The 14,926-nt window shown below is 43.8% G+C and overlaps 1 protein-coding gene across 7 annotated transcripts in view; it reads left to right on the top strand.

Moving 5' to 3' along the window:
- nrxn3a (neurexin 3a) overlaps positions 1-14,926 on the top strand; it is a 190,859-nt gene that overhangs the window by 39,051 nt on the left and 136,882 nt on the right. The window lies entirely within an intron of this gene.

The raw sequence follows: 14,926 nt of genomic DNA, 5'->3' as shown, positions 1-14,926 counted from the left end.
GAATATTGGAAGAGACAATATTGTTGCATCAGGTGTGGAGGCCACCCATAAACGTTCTTGTTGTGACAATATCTCATAAAATGACAAATATTTGAGCCTGTTCTCACTCCCGAGGCGTAACATGCCGACGTTTTGTCACGTCCCGCGGCGTTCCTGAGGAACGCGAAAGGAGGCCTTCGGCGTTCTTATGGTACGCGGCGGGTTATGGCTGAAATCCAGTGCAATGACGCTCCCGCGGTAATAGACGTTCCAGCCCTGTATTCCAGCCCTAAACCTAACCTTATCCCTAGCCCTAACCATAACCTTTTTCCTGATCTTAACCAGGACTTTAATGATGTTAAATAGCGTGTTTCTAAGTGATTTGAAGAAAAAGAGCGAACATGTGTAGATAGAGTCCATACGGTTCTCATATTTCCTCATTTTTCCGAGGTCGTCATTTAGGAACGTGGTGGGTAGCCGAAAACGTAATATGTTGACGATTTGTCACCTAGCGTAAAATGTTACGCTTTGGGAGTGAGAACGTGTTGAATATTTATCCAAGGACAAACATGTTACCATTGGACAATATTTTGTTTCAGAGTTGCTCCTGTACCTGAATATGAAAGAAAGGATGAAAGAAAAGTGTCATGAAATGTGGGGATTATCATATGTGCAGGGCCAGAAACATGTTGCTGGAAGTTAAAATACTCTGTAATGATGAGATCAGCTGCTGTCCTACAAGAGTCCATCAATCAAGAGTTCGTCAATATGAAGGTTAAAATCTCCCAGTGTTACATCCTTCTAATGATAAGTGACAAAGGTCATTAAATTCAGTTAAAAAAGAGTCCAGCAGGTAATAGATTAAAATAAAAGGTTTTCGGAGAACCGACCTTAATCATCTGTAACTCAAATGAAGGAAACCGGTTTGAGTTCATCAGGCAGCGAGTCCTCTGCCAGAGAAGTGAATATAATGTCGCTGCCACGTCTGAGTCAGCAACTCTAGAGAGTCCTTAATAAAGAGATTATTTAGAATAAATAATGTAAGTTAGAAAACATTAAGCAGGGAAACTGGATTGGTGACCATTGATTGGGACATTCAGCAGCTCACTGGAATTCAACACCTGTACACATCTGTGAACCTGCATTGACTCCTACAACAGATAAAACGATCACTGATGAGAGGACATCGCTGCCACCAGTAAAACAGACCCAGATGACCGTTCTGCCATCGAGCCGTGAGCCACAGACAGCAGGGCAGTGTGCCTGCCAAGTGACAGGAGAGGAACTGGCCACAGGCGCTGGGAGTCTCCCCACAGCCAAGAAGCGAGCCTCCAACGCTGCCTGTTCCACCTCGATAATAACTCTGTGCTGTGTACAGTATCAAACGCTCCACTGAGGAACACAGAAAGGAGGAAAGGCTTTGCTGTAGTTGTTGCAGCTGTCACATTAGCTGTCCAATGAACCCGTAATGTACGTCGATCATGAATTCAAACAGCATACAAAAGAAAAACAGAACGCTGCAAATGGCGATGGCCGGCAATAAAAAACGACACCAGCAGCGGCAACCAAACATGGCTGCCATCTTGAAGAAAGCCCATCAGTACAGATAGTACACACATTGATCCAGTACTGAGTAAAATTGGCCTCTAAAATAAATCTGAAAATCCCGTGAAGCTGTTAGATCAGGTCATGGACACAGTGATGTGGGAGTGGGGGATGCTTGGACATTTGGGTTTTCTGTGCTTGACTGAGTTCTGGTAAGTGTGCCAGACTCTGAGGCTAGCCAATAATATCAATGCATCAATGACAGCAGGTAGATGATGAGTAGGCCTATGAGTGTATCCAGGAATCAGGGTGAAATGTGCTGTTAGTTCACTCTGGAAAGCAGTTATCTTATTGGCTTAGTTAAAGTCGTAACAACAAAGCAGCAATATTACAGCTCGCACTTCTAAAACATTTATATCAGTTTCTTGGTATTGGATCAGTGTTAGTCCCAGTTTTATTTATTTTATCCATGTCAGTATTCATTTCCAAATTCAGCACTGTGAGATGTGTTGTTGTACTGATTTTCTGTAACACTGTAGCACTGCAGACCTGCTTTTAACAACTCGCAGAATCATCTGCTGAAACCAAAAAAAAGATCCCTCGCATATTTTAATTATCGATTTATTACTGCAGATAACACAATAACCCTCATCTCTGTGAATTTAAGAAAAAGCGTCGTTGTTTGTTTTTAAATGAATTTGAAAAGAATACACAAAAGCATTTTGGGAGACTAATCACTGCAGCGATGTACAGAGACATCTTTGATCTAAACCTGCTTCAGAGCGCTCTGGACCTTCGACAGGTTTGTCTTCAAAGAGGACAATGACCTGACGCACACGGTGAAGATAACAAACGATTAACTTCAGGATCGTGTGAACATCCTTGAGTGGTCAGAGCCCAGACCTGAACCCAATGGAAGTCCTCTGAAGAGATCTGAAAATGGCTGTGCACTGACATTTTCCATCCAACCTGATGGAGCTTCTGAAGTTCTGCAAAGAAGAAACTTTGTCTAGTGTCATACTCAAAAAGACGTGTCGCTGTAACTGCTGCCAAAGGGGCTTCAACAAAGTATTGAGCAAAAGCTGTGAATACACATGTACATGTTACAATTTATTTTATTTTTCTCCACTCTTACTTTGGTGTTTCGTTTGTACCTGGGTTGATGCAGATACAGGCAGAACATTCAAACTTCATACAGAAAGTCTTTGGAGGAAGGTGGAGAACGATGTTTACATGTTCCATGTTCTCCCCTTGCCTTCGTGGGTTCTTTCCAGGTTATTCCGAAAGGTTTAAAATTACCAAAATATGTGAATGTTTGACTGTTATCTGTGTGACAGACTGGCAGCAAATATGACAGGCTCTAGGACCCAGAGATCTTATGTACCATTCTACTTATTTGCTATTTGTTATATGTTTGTTGTTTTTAATGTAATTTTTTAAACGATGTAACAAATAATTTCCCAAATCTGAGATGAAAAAGCGCATCTCATCTTATTACCCTATGATCTTATATGTTACCACATTTTGAAAAGTCACACGCACCATACAATGAATAATACGTTTTCTAGGAACTACACGACTTACCGTGTGATTCATACTGGCGAGCTACTCACAGCCAAGCTGTTCATGCAGGGCCATACTGTGCCATGTACCTTACTGGCACGGGTCACGTGTCAACAAACAGCAGTGGCAACAAAAATAGAAGCAAAGCACACACTGAGAGAGAGAGAGAGAGAGAGAGAGACACTGACAAACTACACTCTTAATTCTCTTGGGTTCTCTGGTACCAGCCCACACAATTTACCTGCAAAGCTAAGGCAAAATGCAGAAGCAGCATATGAAAGTACACCCCATCATTCAACAGTTTAACTTTGGTGCTCTCTTGTTGTGCAGTTTGGTCATATAATCGTTACAGTGTTGCTTCAGTGTTTGTGGACATTTGTTTATGAGCAGTTCTTTCATTTCCTGTCAGAACAGCTGATATCTTCACTTTTATCACTGTGAAATTGCAACACTTGTTGTTCTTGTTTTGTTGTAAATTTGCTGATGTTCTTGGGATTATTGTCCTGTTGCATTTCCCTGTTTGGAGCACACTTTAGCGTTTAGCCAGATAGCCTTACACGTTAATCTAAAACACTTTGGCATGCAGAAGAGATCATGGATTCAATGACTGCAGCATGCCTGGGCCTGTGGCTGCAAAACAAAGCCAAACATGATCCTTCCACCACTGACAGTCGGTATGAGGTATTTATGCTGACATGCTGTCGTTGTGTGGCGCTGTGCAGCCAAACATCTCCACTTTGTTTGTTAAGTCATTTCAGATGCGATGAACTTCTTTGAGCATAACTTTGTGTTAAGATGTGGTAAGTGTTGGGCTGTGTATTAAGATATTTATTGAGACCCTAACGGCCTGATCTTTTGGTGAATGTGATGGGACATGCGTTCCTGGGAATAATGGTAATTGTCTTAAATGTTTTCCACTTTGAATAATTATTCTCACTGTTTACAAATGACCTCGTAAACATTCACAGACTGAAGGGCAGCAGGAGTTGCTCTTTCAAATCATTGCTGATGTCATTCTTTCTTGGCACTGATTAGCTGATCATCAGTTAATCAGGTGCATTTTGGCTTATTTCGGCTAAATAAACAATGACACGTGCAACATGTCAAGGCTGACTAAAACCTTAGAATTTAAAGACTGTGGACTTTATTTTTACCGTGTCTTTAATTATTATAAAATGTGTGTGTGTGTGTGTGTGTGTGTGTGTGTGTGTGTGTGTGTGTGTGTGTGAGATATTTGAAACACTGGTTCACAAAGGCTTCATTAAACATATTACCCTTCATGGTTTTGTACCTGCTGCCCTCTGAAAGGTGCTACTGAGCAATAAGCACCTAGAACAGCTTTTACCTAAACACCATTAAAGTGCTGAAATCTGTCTCATAACTTTGTGCCCTGCTGGGACACGGCCTTGTAATCCCTGTGTGCTTATATAGTAACTAATACTCGTTCTCTCTTACTTTATCCAACTAAAAAACATATAAATGTAAGAATATAAAAATACAAAGGGTCTTTAGCCTTTAATAAAGCAACTTGTAATGACTGTTGTGAATGGGCACTATACAGATAAAGTTTTTTTTTCATTGGTGAAGAAAAGGTAAGATTATTTTTCAAATCAAAATCACTTTCAGTTGATGAAGGTGTTCTCTGAAAGCTCTTCAAGGCTGCAAACTGCAAACACTTGAAGCTGGTGTCAACCATACAACATTAAGGTCTCTTTTGTTTTTGTATATGATGAATTTGAAATAATGCAAACAAATGCAGATGTTTTTTTTATTGAATATTTCAACCTAATTGTTTCAGTGTATTTGAGACAAGACACTGCCATAAGAATTCTAAAGCAGTCTATAACTTACAGCTTGCTATTGTACTGATGACACTATTAAGAGTAGAGTATGAAAATCTTTTATTTGCAGTTTTTTATTTAGCTGCAGAATGCATCTGCAAACAGTGAAGCAGAGCACTGACACCGTCCCACAGACCACACAGTGGATTGCAACCCGTTAAGATTTCAGTCCCAGTAGTCCATTTGCCGTAAAGCAAACATTTTTCTGCTGCAGAACATAACCTAGACAACATTTCAAAGAGGAGGTTATGGGGGTGGGTGAATGAAACATGCTTCAGGGGATGAAAAACATAGTGTCGATCTGGGAAACGATTAAATCCAGATTCCTACCAACAACATTTCTCACCCCCCAGAGGGGACTGACGCGAGCAGCAGCACAGGAAGAGAAATTGAGTGAGAGAACGATGGAGGAGGAAAGAGAGAGATTATGAACGAGAATGTACTAGTTATCTTAATTAAATGCAAGTGGATTTTATGCTCCTCCTATTGATTTCTGCCAGGGGCTTTGTGTGTATTTCAAAGGGAAAGTCTGCTCTGTAATGCTGGTTCAGAAGCATTTTCCTTTTTTTCCCTTTTTGCTCATGGCTGATGAGACTATTGCACTCAACAAACTAGTGAGACATTAATTAAAAAGTGCAACCAAGCTAAGCTCTAAGAAACAATGTGCAGATGTCAGACTCAATTTGGCTTATACTTTAGGTACAGAGTTTGATAGAACAAAAAAACATGTGATATGCATGGAAAGATAGAGTAGTGCACACTTGGAAAGATATCTGTTTGCATGGATGCTTTTTATTGTGTGTGCGCACCCACCGCAGTGGTGTGTTTGCCAGTAGAGATACCATCCCAGTTTCAGGAGTCAGGCCGCAGGTTGCAGATAAAAGCTGATATATTCTTCCCGGCTTCCCTTTCCTTCCTGTGTCATCCCTCCATTTTTGATTTTGGAAGGTTAATGTTAACATATTTGTCAAGCTCACTGTGCCCCAGGCAGCACTGCTTAAGTACTTCTTTTGCAGTTTAAGTGACCTGCTTTCTGGCATCGCCTTTTTCCCATTACTGGGAATAGCATTTCATTTAGATGGCATCAATCATCTTTCTCACCCTACAGTCCACCTTCCTTTGTCTTTTTTTTTTCATCTGTTTTAAAAAAATACATTTACTGCACTCTCTTTTTGCTTTCATAACCTGACAATTATGGTTTATGCCTCTTATTTTAATATATAGGGGGGGAAATAACACTCGAATTTACTAGGTGCTATTAACATGAAGTTCTAGCCAGCTGTTGGTAAAAACCCATTCAATCCACACATGTGCAGAAATTAAACCCTAGATGTTAATAAACTAAGTTTAGTGTAATAATAATGTAGTAATAAATTACAGGGAAAACTTATTGAACACACTTACTGAAATTTATTTAATGCTTCATACAAACGCCTTTGATGATTATGACGCCTCCTCCACAGAAACAGTTTTAGCTGGATTCAGGTCAGGTGATTGGTTGGGCCATTCTAGGAGTTTATTTTCTTGTTTCCTTGGCCGTGTGTTTAGGACGATTGTCTTGCCGAACCCTCCGCCCTCATTGAAAAGAGGGTAGAACTAGTACAATGTCAATTTTGCTCACATGCTCAGCTCTCTGAGTGGAATGTTATGGCTTCTAAATCACTGTAGATGTCTCCCACTCCACTCTCCCCTCACTCGTTTACAAAACCTCAAGATATTTAAACTCCTCTACTTGGGGCAGCAACTTGTCCCTGACCTGGAGTGGGTATTCCACTCTTTTCCAACTGACAATAATGGCTAGGAATTTGAATTTGATTCTGGATTTAACAGGGACCCAATGAAGGGAAGCCAAAATAGGAGAAATATACTCGGTCCTTTTAGTCTCTTGCTGCATTTTAGATCAACTGAAGATTTGTCTAGGAGTTTTTAGGACATTATGAGAATGATAGATAACAGTAGTCCAGCCTAGAAGTATTAAATTCCCAATGGCTGGACAAATTCCCATCCACTCTTGAATATCAGGTTCAGGATAAAGATCAGGTCCAATGTTCCATGGCCAGGACAAAAAAATTGTTGCTCCTGAATCCCAGGTTTGACTAAAAGACAGACTCTGCTCTCCAGTACCCTGATATAGACTGCTCCAGTGAAGCTGAGTAGTGCGATCCCGCTTCTAAGTGGAACACACCCACCTGTCCCGTATCTCAATAATGGGAACCACCACCTCATTCTGCCAATTCAGAGGCACTTCCCTAGATCTCCATGTAACGCTGCATGGAGCCTGCAATCCATCCATTTTCAACTGGTTGGGTCATGGGTTTCAGAAGTCCAAGCAGAGAAGCCCAGACTTCCTTCATGTGACCCCTTCCCTCTGGGGGAACGCCAAATTGTTCCCAATTGTTCTCAGAGACCATAAGAAGATCATTTGCAACCTTCACTAGAGGTTGCAGAACAATTACAGTTCCCAACCCAACTGTAATTTCTCCAGTAAATCTTTGGTCTGCCCTTACCTCTGCCCTGGTAGGACATGATGGATTATGGATTGGATTTATATAGCGCTTTTCAAGGCACCCAAAGTGCTTTACAATGCCACTATTCATTCACTCTCGCATTCACACTGGTGGAGGCAGCTACAGTTGTAGCCACAGCTGCCCTGGGGCAGACTGACAGAAGCGAGGCTGCCATATCGCGCCATCGGGTAGGGTAAAGTGTCTTGCCCAAGGACACAATGACCACGACAGAGAGCCCGGGGATCGAACCGGCGACCTTCCGGTTACAGATACGCTTCCCAACCCCCTGAGCCACGGTCGCCCCATAATGGCTCAGGGGGTCATGCCTGAAATTCTCCAGGACACATTCTAATCTGATGCCCAAACCACCTCAAATGGCTCCTTTCAGTGTGGAGCACCAGTGGGTCTACTTCAAGTCCCTTTTCACTGACCAAGCTCCTCATCCTATCTCCTAAACTTCTCCACTAGTGGCACCAACTTATTCTGGACTGTGAGTGGGCATTTCACTGTTTTTCATCTGAGAATGATGGTATCAGACTTGGAGGTACCAATTCTTATTACTCCATACTCTGCTGTCAACCACTCCAGTGGCCACTACCTGATGAAGCCATCAAAACCACATCATCTGCAAAAAGAAGCAATGAAATCCCAATGGCTCCAAAATAGAGATGGCTAGATGGCCTGGCTAGATATTTTGCCCATGCAAACTATAAACAGAACTGATGTAAAAGATCAGCCCTGGCAGAACCACTGGAAACAAGTGTGACTTACTCCCACCAATACAGAGCAAGCTCACGCTGCAGCTGTAGAGGGACCAAATGGCTAGACATCACATAACCCAAAGCCATCCCACATACCCATAGAGGGCTTCAGCACTCAGTACACAAAAACCTTTAGTGAAGGTTGCAAATGATCGTCTTATGGTCTCTGAGAGTCCTCTTCACACACTGAGGTTAATTATGGAGTTCCGCAGGGTTCAGTGCTAGGACCAATTCTGTTTACATTATACATGCTTCCCTTAAGCGGTATCATTAAAAGGCATAGCATACATTTACACTGCTATGCAGATGACACCCAACTCTATCTGTCCATGAAGCCAGATAACACACACCAATGAGCTAAAGCAGCGGTCTCCAACCTTTTTTGCGTCATGGACCGGCCTTTAAGGTGTCGCGGATAAATACAACAAAATAAAACTACCGGTACTGAAAAAAAAGAAGATTTATTCATAACACACGTGAAAAGACCCAGGAAAACCGAGTTAACGTTAAAAACGATAACAAAATAACACTGAAAACCGATAAAAACCCTGAAAACGATACATTTCACACCTGAGCCTCAACTCTCGCGGCCCGGTACCAAACGACTCACGGACCGGTACTGGTCCGAGGCCCAGGGGTTGGGGACCGCTGAGCTAAAGTACAATAAAACTGAGATTATTGTACTCGGTTCTAAAAGTCTTGGAATTTGACATCTAACAAGATGCTTACTCTGGATGGCACTAACTCGACCTTACCAGTTCCAGTGTACACTGGGAGGAACCCTGGAGTCATTTTTGACCAGGACATGTCCTTCAACGCACATATTAAACAAATATGTAAGACTGCTTTCTTCCATTTGTGCAACATCTCTAGAGTTAGAAATATCCTGTCTCAGAGTGACGCTGAAAAACTAGTTCATGTATTTATTACTTCCAGGCTGGACGACTGTAATTCATTATTATCAGGATGTCCAAAAACCTCCCTGAAAAGCCTTCAGCTAATCCAAAATGCTGCAGCAAGAGTCCTGACAGGGACTAGAAAGAGAGAGCAGATTTCTCCTGTATTGGCTTCCCTTCATTGGCTTCCTGTTAAATCCAGAATTCAAAATCCTGCTCCTCACATACAAGGTCTTAAATAATCAGGCCCCATCTTATCTTAATGACCTTGTAGTACCATATCACCCTATTAGAGCACTTCGCTCTCGCTCTGCAGGCCTACTTGTTGTTCCTAGAGTATTTAAAAGTAGAATGGGAGGGAGAGCCTTCAGTTTTCAGGCCCCTCTTCTGTGGAACCAGCTTCCAGTTTGGATTCAGGAGACAGACACTATCTCTACTTTCAAGATTAGGCTTCAAACTTTCCTTTTTGCTAAAGCATATAGTTAGGGCTGGACCAGGTGATCTTGAATCCTCCCTTAGTTATGCTGCAATAGACATAGGCTGCCGGGGGATTCCCATGATGCATTGAGTTTTTCTTCTTCAATTACCTTTCTCACTCACTATGCATTCATGCACCTCTCTGAGGAGACACAAATCCCTCCTTCTCAATAAGTTGGTGATGAATTCAGGTTTCAGCAATGTTTGCTGGATTATAACTTGTAGAATCGACAGCAGGTCAATATTGGCTAGATCTGCATTGTTTACATACACTGTTTAACAATTAAACCTTTAGAGATTATTATATTATAATTCATGATTTCATTGCTGTTATTTAGATCAATTTATGCAGTTTTGCCCACAAACTCAATAAGAGATAGCCACTCAGTGCACGCCAACCCTAAAAGGCCCTAGTGGGCTAGTGACTTTGATGCTGAGTTTATTTGAGAGGACGAGATGAGTGATCCAGCCTACTGTCCCACACCTGTACCTGCCCATATGGAAAAGAAATAGTAAAAACGTATATGATTTACTCATGAAAGTGGCCACTTTGAGTTTTTTCTTTGAAAGAAGCTCCTTATGTCCATTGTTGTGTTCATCAGTACATAACTGAAACCGTGCTTTGTTTAGCCGTGAAGGGTAACAACTGAAAATATGAAATAAACGCACATGTAAGCTAAGACTCTCATTTCACCATTTGTTGATTCACTCGAAGAGCAAGTAACGTAATATGGGTCAAGTGATCAGTTTGATATCAATCTTTTGTGATTCACCGTCATATTTACATTATTTGTACAGTACGAATGATTTGCTTTGGTACCTGCTCAAACTTAAGCTCTCCTCTGTCTGCCTGTCTGCGCTTCTCCTACAGCAAACTCGCAGGCAGCAGCTCCTCCCCCCTCGCTCACATGCTGAGCTCAGTCTCCGACTGCCTGAGCTCGGATCATACCAAAATTAGGGGGGATTTACGACTGTGCGCTATGTGCTTCGAATATTGCGTGTAGTTTTTGTTTTATACAGTTGTCAGTCAGGCATCTAACTATGAAACAAATTACACTCCAAAAGACCCCGGGCTTCTGACAAAATGGCTTAAGGCCAGTAAGCCACCCCCCCCCCCCCCCGCTCCGCCGATGGTTGACTCCAAATCTCCCAAACACTATGTCTATCTGAGAAAGCAAGACCGAGACAGCGGGACCAAGACGAGACCGAGGGATCCGAGACCAAGACCACGTAAAAGTGGTCTCGAGACATCCAACTCTACTAAGTCCCCTACTGTACACTGTGTACAGACATGACTGTGTCAGTACCCACCCAGACAACGCAGTCAGATAAGTCAAACTTTACTCTTTTAAGTAAAGTTTGACCTTACTTTGAGGTGGTTTGGGCATCAGATTAGAATAAGCGAATTATATGAGATGATGTTCATAATATGTTAACTGTTGTTGTATTTATATAGAGCTTCTAATACACATATCACAGCCACAGAATCCGCCATACGGATGAATAAATTATCACAGACAGAAGCAGAGCAAATCAGGATGAAAGTCTCAGCCACCCTCTCCAGTGCCAAAGTCCCTCCGTCTAATCTCACAATACAAGAAAAGAAGGCCGTTGCTTCCCTGAGCAAAGACCACAACATCACTGTTTTACCAGCTGATAAGGGAAGATGCACCGTGGTCCTAAACACTACAGATTACCACACAAAGATCACTACTCTCCTCAGTGACAACAATACCTACGAAGCCTTAAAGCGAGACCCCACAAGCAGCTACAAAAAGAAAGTTATAGCTTGCATTCAAGACCTTGAAAAGGACAAAATCATTGACCGCCTTACATATCACCGGCTTTAACCAGGGGATGCCATTGCCTGCATTTACGGACTTCCTAAAATCCACAAGGAAGCTGTCCCACTCAGACCCATAGTCAGTAGCATAAACTCAGCCACTTATAACATTGCAAAACACCTTGCTACCATCCTTGCTCCTCTCGTGGGGAACACCCGACACCACATCAAGAACTCCACCGACTTCACCAACAAGGTCCAGAAACTTACCCTGGATCCAGATGAAACCATGGTGTCCTTTGATGTAGTCTCTCTCTTCACGTGCATACCCACCACGGAGGCAGTGGAGACTGTCAGAAAACGACTACAAGAAGACAACTCCTTGGAGGACAGGACCAACTTCACACCCGATCAGATTTGCACACTGTTAGACCTCTGCCTCACCACTACATATTTCAAATACAACGAAGGCTTCTACAGACAAAAACATGGCTGTGCCTTGGGCTCCCCCGTGTCACCTATTGTAGCCAACCTTTACATGGAGGAAGTGGAAAGGAAGGCTCTTGGCTCTTTCAAAGGAAGAGTACCCAGCCACTGGTACAGATATGTAGACGACACCTGGGTCAAAATCAAGACACAAGAAGTGGAATCCTTCACTGCGCACATCAACGCTGTGGATAAAAACATCAAGTTCACCAGGGAAGACACAAAGGACGATTGTTTGCCTTTCCTGGACTGTGCTGTGCACATTGAAGAGAATGGCAACCTCAACATCGAAGTTTACCGGAAGCCCACACACACGGACCAGTACCTCCTCTTTGACTCCCATCACCTTCTGGAACACAAACTTGGAGTAATTAGGACCCTACACCACCGGGCAGAACATGTTCCCTCTAAGCCTGAAGGAAAAAAGAATTCCTCACTGCTGTACAGTGCAGCGAGGAATGCCCAGACCTCTACATTGGAGAGACCAAACAGCCACTTCACAAGCGCATGGCACAACATAGAAGAGCCACCTCCATAGGACAAGATTCAGCAGTTCCTCTGCATCTAAAGGACAAAGGTCACTCTTTCGAGAATGGCAATGTTCATATTTTGGACAGAGAGGACAGATGGTTTGAAAGAGGAGTGAAAGAAGCATCTATGTCCACTGTGAGCGACCATCTTTGAACAAAGGCGGTGGTTTACGACACCAACTGTCTACCATCTATAATCCAGTTTTGAGTTCCCTCCCCAGACGCCTTAACGCCCACTCACATCCTGGGCCATCTGACCTCAGGAAATCACATGATAAGGTGGGGCCAGGTTTCACAATGAGCTCACCCGAAACTCTGGCTGATTGGGACCCACACCCAGTTTCACACCTTGGCTCAGGCGATTAGAGGATCATCAGGGGGTCCTTTTGTCCCTCTGTGGGGGGATACTCCCACTAGGTTTAAATCTGGGACTCTCCCCCATTTGACCTTAGAACTGAAGAAGCTTCTCGGATGAGAGGTGAAACGTCTTCAAGCAACTTAAAGAAGTCCAGACGCTTTTCTTTGCAAGCTCCTTTGACTGTTTTATTGAGTGTACTACACTTGAAGTGTGTGTTTGTGTGTGTTTGCTTTGACACACGTCATATTATGTATGCTGACGGTATGCCCTCAGGCTGCATGTAGCTGTCCAACCTGATTCTTTGATTCCAGTCAAAAATTTTTGGTCTGATAGTAAAGTTTACCAAGAAATAAACATCCAGTAGTTTCTGAATGTGGACATTATTATTTATTTACCTTAAATGTAATTGTTTAAACTGAATGTTTATTTCTTTAAGTGTATTTATTGTGTGTTCTACAGAAATGTTAACCGTTGGGAGATTTGGACTTTGGTTTAACCATCATAGGTCATGGATCTCAGAGACAAAAGTTGAGCATATTTTTGTCAGGACCGCATTAAAAAGACTTTAAATTTGGTGGTATTGTTTGTTTACACATAGATTTGCCATCCATTTTTGTTTAACCAATTCAGAATGAAAATATTGTTGTTAACTTTAAAGTTGTTGAGTCATTCAGTGCAATGTCCATCCATCCATCCATCCATCTTCATCTGCTTTATCCGAGGCCGGGTCGCAGGGGCAGCAGCCTAAGCAAAGAGGCCCAGACCTCCCTCTCCCTAGCTACCTCCTCCAGCTTATCCGAAGGAACACCAAGGCGTTCCCAGGCCAGCCGAGAGATATAATCTCTCCAGCATGTCCTGGGTCTGCCCTGGGGCCTCCTCCCGGGGGGACATGCCTGGAACACCCCACCCAGGAGGCGCCCAGGGGGCATCCTTGTCAGATGCCCGAACCACCTCAGCTGGCTCCTTTCGATGTGAAGCAGCAGCTTCTCTACTCTGAGCCCCTCCCGGATGGCCGAACTTCTCACCCTATCTCTAAGGGAGAGGCCAGCCACCCTTCGGAGGAAGCTCATTTCTGCTGCTTGTATCCGCAATCTCGTTCTTTCGGTCACTACCCACAGCTCGTGGCCATAGGTGAGGGTAGGGACGTAGATCGACCGGTAAATTGAGAGCTTCGCTTTTACACTCAGCTCCCTCTTCACCACGACGGACCGGTGGAGCGTCCACATTACTGCAGCTGCAGCCCCATTCCGTCTGTCGATCTCTGGCTCCCTTCTCCCATCACTCGCGAACAAGACCCCGAGATACTTGAACTCCTCCACTTGGGGCAGGAACTCATCCCCGACCCGGAGTGGGCACTCCACCCTTTTCCGGCTGAGAACCATGGCCTCAGATTTGGAGGTGCTGATCCTCATTCCCACTGCTTCACACTCGGCTGCAAACCGTTCCAGTGCGAGCTGGAGGCCCTCACCCGATGAAGCCAACAGAACCACATCATCCGCAAAAATCAGAGGTGAGATTCTGAGGCCACCAAAGCGAAAGCCCTCCGCCACTTGGCTGCACCTAGAAATCCTGTCCATAAAAATTATGGACAGAAACGGTGACAAAGGGCAGCCCTGGCGGAACCCATCACCCACCGGGAACGAGTCCGACTTATTGCCGGCAATGCGAACCAAGCTCTTGCAACGGTTGTATAGGGATCGAATGGCCCGTAGCAATGGGCCAGACACCCCATACTCCCGCAACACCTCCCACAGGACACCCCTAGGGACACGGTCGAATGCCTTCTCCAAGTCCACAAAACACATGTAGACTGGTTGGGCAAACTCCCATGCACCCTCAAGTATCCTCGAGAGGATAAAGAGCTGGTCCAGTGTTCTGCGACCAGGACGAAAACCGCATTGTTCCTCCTGTATCCGAGGTTCGACTAGCGCAGACGTTCCCAAAGTGTGGGGCCCGCCCCCTAGGGGGGGCGCAGAGCCATTGCAGGGGGGGCGCGGCATGAAAAGGGAAAAAAAACAAACCAAAACGCTAAAAAAACCACTTGGACACTGCTAGCACGGGCGCCCACACAAACGCAAAGCAGGAGATGAAGCATAGCTGAATATGTTTCCAAACCAACTTCATTCTAAGCCAAAGACTAGAAAATATGGTGAAGCAAATCTTCCCTTTGGTTTCACCTGCACAAGTGCCAAGGTAGGTC

This window comes from Neolamprologus multifasciatus, chromosome 19, assembly GCF_963576455.1.
Source record: "Neolamprologus multifasciatus chromosome 19, fNeoMul1.2, whole genome shotgun sequence".
Taxonomy (NCBI): Eukaryota; Metazoa; Chordata; class Actinopteri; order Cichliformes; family Cichlidae; genus Neolamprologus; species Neolamprologus multifasciatus.
This window is presented reverse-complemented; position numbering and strand designations above follow the sequence as displayed.